The following is a 5,443-nucleotide window of genomic DNA, read 5'->3' as shown; positions in this document are numbered from 1 at the left end:
GATCTTGCTCCACTTGGCTTTTGGCTCCTTCTTAGAGCTTTGCCTTCAAGGGGAGGAACATCTTTTCCTGGCTGAGAACTGGAATTCCAGCCCCTGGGAGTGTGTGCCATGGATCCCAGAAGGGCATTCCCGAGGCTCCCAGGGTGCTGCTCCTGCCGTGCCTCCCAAGGAACTGTGCAGGGCCAGGGAACAAGGTCCAGCAGCTCTGTGGGGTCCCGGAGCACACAGCAAAGATGGCTTTGCCGGACATTTTCCAGCACCTTCCCTGCTGGAAATAGAGGGAGGGAGGAAATGGAAGCGAGTCCCCAACAAAATCCTGGAAGGATTGGGCTGGGAAAGGACCCTGTCCATGGGTTACGATTTCGCGAGGGAGAGACGCCTCTGCCCCAGGGAAGGAGCGAATGAGACTATGGAAACGCAACCTGCGGATCTGCTCGAACTTGGATTGAACTGATTAAGAAATGGGGAAGAGAGAAGGAGAGAAAGAATTCGGGAAGAGGTCTCAGAGAGAGAAAGAAATAGGAAAGAGGTCTCAGAGAACAGATAGAAATAGGAAAAGGCTCTGGGCCGGACTCCGCAGCTCCCAGGGACACCCGCAGGGCGCAGCGTCTGTCATAATTCCAGCCAATCAGAAGAGGCGCTAAACAATTTCCAGCCAACCAGAGCTTTTCTCTCCGATGACTCACCGGTTGCCAGGCGGGCCCGCAGAGCCCGGCGGCCCCGGAGCGGAATTTGGGGCTCGGGCCGGGGGACGGATCCGCCCTGGGGGGGTCCCCGAGCCCCTGCCCAGCCCTGGGGCCGATCGGGGGCTCCCCCACCCAGCAGCCGGTGCTGCGGGGCCGCGGGGCAGAGCGGTGGGAAAGGGGGGTCCGGGCTGGCAGCGGAGGAAATGCGGGAGGAAGAGGAGGGAGAGGAGGAGCAGGAGCGGGAGAATCGCGGCGCTCGCAGCGCTCGCACGCCGAGCCTGCAGCACCCCCTGCCCCGGGAGCATCGCCCCCAACCCCGAGCCGCAGGGGAGGGCGGAGGCCGAGCTCGCCCCGGCTCCAGCCAGGGGTCTCCGGGAGGATTCTTTTGGAGAGTGTTCGGAGCCGGCAGATCCCGGACTCGAGCCCCGGGTATCTCCGGGCTCCCCAAGAGGAGCTTTTTCGGGGGGAGAGCAGCCGCGATCGCCCCTCGGAGGGTCCCGGGGGTCCACGTGGGGATGGCCCGGAACCGACAGGGCGGGACATTGGTTTTGGGGATCCCCGTGAGAGCCGGGGCTGTGGAACGGGGGACCCCCGGGGCGGGGAGAGGGGAAGGGGCGATACCGGAGCTGGGGGACCCCCGGCAGCCCGGAGATGAGGCGGGGACGGAACCCCCTGACCCTGACAGGGGCGTGTCCTGGGGTGACTTCATGATGCTCGTACCCCATCGGTCTGTTTAGCCCAGAAATGAGTTCTGCACCTTTAAGGCTGGTTCTGAGAGTGAAGGGGAGGAGAAAGAAGCAGCAGTTTGTTTTCATACACTGCATTCCTCTACATTCCAGCTGCTGGATGGAGAGACAGCAGGTAAGAGCTGTCCTTTGCTTTTAGTTAGCTTTTAGCTCGCTGAGGCAGAGAAGTTCCCTGGACTTTGATTTTTCTTTTTCTTTGGAGGTGTTTAAATCTGCTCTGCACTGAACAGCCAGAACACCGGCACCTCGCACCTGTGGCCCACCTGGCTGAGCCTGGGCCAGCATTTCCAGTGCTGGAGGGACTGAAAAGAGACTGATAAGAGACTGATAAGACACTGAGTGCACGGAGCTACAACCCAAGGAGGGACTTTCGGAGTTTGTCATCTATTTTGGAGCAGCAGGAGGTTTTATTGCTTAATATTGTTCAGTTTTTGTGCTGGTGAATGCTTTGCCTGTAGAATAAAGTTTTTTCCACTTTTCTCCCCGGAAATATTTTCCCGGACTGGCTGAGGGTGGAGCTGCTGAATCGACATTCTAGAGGAAACTCCTTTTGGAGGGTTTCAACCAAATTTGCCCTAAACAAGGACGGGGTGGTGGAAAGAAAGGGGAACCCCAAGTGGCTGGATTGAGGGGAGGCTGGAGAGGGGGACCTTGGGACCCCAGAACCTCCCAGAAGCCAAAAGCAGGACCCTGGAGAGGGGGGATCCCCAGCAGCCTTGAGATGGGGGACCAACCATAACCCAAGAGGGATGAGAATGGAAATGGAAAACCCCTGGTGGGTTTTTTGATTCACTCTTGATTTTTGGACATCAGGTGACTTCTACAAATGGACATGGGTGGGAGGAATCCCCAACCCAAGGCATTCACAGCTTGTTTTTCCCCAAACAAGGATTTTCCCCAAACCTTCCCACCAAAACATTCTCCCTGTCCCGCTCTGGGTGAGCTCAGTCCCAATCCTGACCCTGATTCTGGTCTCAATCTCACTCCATGTTTAGACACACTCACAGTTCTGTATTTAATCTCATCCCAGTGCCAGACTTGTCTAGCCCCAGACCCAATCCCAACCCCAGCCCTAAAGCCAATCCCATGTCTAGCCTTAACCCCAATCCCAGCTCTAATCCAAATCTCGGCCCCAACTCCAAGCCCAGCCCCAATTCCAGCCCCTTCCTAAATCCTCAGCCCCAAACCAAATCCCAGGTTCAGCCCTTCTGGGGGTTTGGGGGTGTCTCTGTCCCTCTGACCCCGACAATGTTTGGGTGGGGTCACACAGGGGCTGAGGGAGACAGAGACCCCCCCGGCCTCCCCAGGTGTGAGAAGGTCGGAGAGGCCCCCCAGGCCCGAGCACCCTCAGCGGTGAGAGGGACACAGAGCCCCTGGTCCCCAGCCCTGCACAGGCATTGCCTGAGGCCAGAGGGATGGAGACCCCCCGAGCATCCCCCAGGGTGAGGGGACAGAGACCCCCGAGCATCCCCTGGGCTGAGAGGGACAGAGACTGCCCCAGACATCCCCTAGCACAGGGTATGAGAGGGAGGGAGAACCCCCAAGCATTCCCTGGGTGAGAATGATGGAGACCCCCTGGGGAATGGCCTGGGGTGACAGGGACAGGAAAAACACCCCCAAACCCCTCCCAAGCATCCCCCAGGATGAGAGGCACAGAGACTCCTCGAGCATCCCCTGGGCACTGGACAAAATAATTTCACAGACATCAAACTTGACTCTGCATGAATCACTTTGATGAATATTTGGTTTTCCCACAAGTCAGATGTGATGAAAATGCAAACAAATCCCAAACATTAATAAACTGACTGTACAAGCAATTTTTGACAATTCCAAGTTCCACGGGTTCCTGCACAGCTCCAGCTCAGCTGCTAGCACATTCTGATAAAAGTGTGAATTCAGCCCAAGACAGATATCATAAAAAGGAAAGGAAACTCTTTGTAGCTGTCACAAAGGCGACAGGGATGAAGAGAAAAATGATTCTCACATTTAACAAAGAACTCAAGCCTGGGAATTCAGGAGTTATTTGGGAATTTAGCTACTTGAGCTGAGCTTCTTGTAGGACTTTTAGCAGCCTTGTGTTCCTCACCATGGGGTGAATGAACCTTGTCACTCTCGCTGGTATCATTTGCTCCCTTTCCTCCTGTGATTTTAAATAACATTTCAAGGAAGGATGTCGCAGACATTTTTTCATAAAATCCTCTCTTTTAGGATTTGTCCTTTCTGGGAAGCTGAGGCCCCAGAAGAAAAATGCAAACAATAATTATCTGCTGATGTGGAATGTAAGAGGAGCATCTGTGATTGGTCTTCTGTGAGTGTTTGGATTTGCTGACCACTCACAGGAGAGTTGGTCCTTGCTTTCTGCTGGACACAGAACTTTGTTATTCATTCTTTTCTTTCTATTCTTAGCTTAGCAAGCTTCTGCAACTTTTCTCTTTATTCCTTTTAGTATAGTTATAATGTATTATATATCATATATCAATAAATCCAGCCTTCTGATCATGAACCAAGATTCTCGTCCACTTCTCTCACCCTGAAGACCTTCATCAGGTCGCTGTAATAGAAGGACAACAAAATATTTTCTTTACACTCCGGGCCCACAAATGCGATTTACCTCATCGGTTCTCCCATAAGTCACTCAGAGGAAGCTGCAGCCCAGTTTCAAAGAGTTCCTCAAGAGAGAACCACAACCTCCTCAGAGGAGGGCACCATGCTGTTGTCAAAGGCACTTGGGGTCAGAGAACAGTGCCTAAACTCACTGTGCCAAAATAATTTCACAGTCTAGTGAGTCTGGTTAAGAAAAGTGTTTGAGAGATTCCTCTGCCCCAATTAAGGTGATAATGAGACCAAACCCAAAATGAATTTTATTGAACAGTAAATGGGATAGAAAAAGGGGGACAGGAAGGGAATGACGGGAAAAAGAGCGCTCCCCTGGGGCAGGGTAAGTGTGACATTGTCCTCTGTGTGTGCCCTTCCCAGGGTGGGGGTTTTACAGCTGAGCCAGTTTGGGTAAGGGGGGTGGTGTTCACCCCCTGAGCAGGGATTACCCCACTGTTTCAGGTTGCCATGCAAGATGTAACCAAATGCATGTTTTCAATCCCCACCTTCAGCAACCATTATAAACAGGTGGGGCAGTGTTCTTTATCTCTTCCATGACTCAGCCCTGATAACGCCCTTCACGGGAGATATCTTCTGTGAATGGGTCATTGATTGTCACTGCAGGACTGATAAAATTCCATCCTCCCATTGTGGGATGCTCCGCCCAGGGGGAGGATCCAAGCATTCCTACCTGGATATAAGCTGAGACTTGCCACACCAGGAGCAGCTTGCCTACTGGATTGCCAGAGGACAAGAGCTCCATAACCAGCACTGGACCTTCAGAGGAAGACCAGACCCTTCTACAGGATCACTGCTTCGACAGAATCACCTTCATCTCTCCAACAGGACTGCACCACCATTTACTGGGACAGCTGCCACCACCCTGACCAACAGGGTGTCAGGTTATATCCTGACTCTGTCAGTTTAAGGCAGTGTTTCTGTATCATTGCCTTGATCTTAGTTTTCTTTTAAATTGTAATTCTCCTTAAGACGCTCCAAAGGTTTGCCTTCAAATCAGTACAAAAGAAAATGTGCGCACCCTTTGTTTTCTTCCCAAACCAGGATTTCCCATTCCCAAACCTTGATTGGATGGAGAAGGAGGCTGTGAGGAAGACGAATGAGCCCCGGGACACCCAGATAGGTGAGGAGGAAGTCAGTTTCTATTTCCCCCTCTCTCCTACTCCATCTCCCAGCCCAGCACAGGCCCCAGCTGCAGGACAACTCTGCTGTCAGCCCTGTCCTGCCAGGGATGTACTGGAGGGATCTCCTTCCCCTTCCCTCTGGCATGGAGGCAAATCCCATCCTCTCCTTGTCCTTCCTTCCCCCAGGAAGAAACTGAGGATGGAGACCAGGGAAGAAAAATCTGCATGGCAGAACCTCGTGAAAGAGACTGTTTTGAGTGATTCTAGCACACAG

The 5,443-nt window shown here is 53.1% G+C and overlaps 1 long non-coding RNA gene across 1 annotated transcript; it reads left to right on the top strand.

The window, feature by feature from the left end:
• The first annotated feature begins 974 nt into the window (after positions 1-974).
• LOC134413655 (uncharacterized) lies at positions 975-1,911 on the top strand. Its single transcript, XR_010026558.1, has 3 exons — positions 975-1,115; positions 1,424-1,547; positions 1,635-1,911. It is a non-coding gene; the product is annotated as an uncharacterized LOC134413655 (long non-coding RNA).
• The last annotated feature ends 3,532 nt before the right edge of the window (positions 1,912-5,443 follow it).

Source organism: Melospiza melodia, unplaced genomic scaffold (assembly GCF_035770615.1).
Source record: "Melospiza melodia melodia isolate bMelMel2 unplaced genomic scaffold, bMelMel2.pri scaffold_47, whole genome shotgun sequence".
Classification (NCBI taxonomy): Eukaryota; Metazoa; Chordata; class Aves; order Passeriformes; family Passerellidae; genus Melospiza; species Melospiza melodia.
This window is presented reverse-complemented; position numbering and strand designations above follow the sequence as displayed.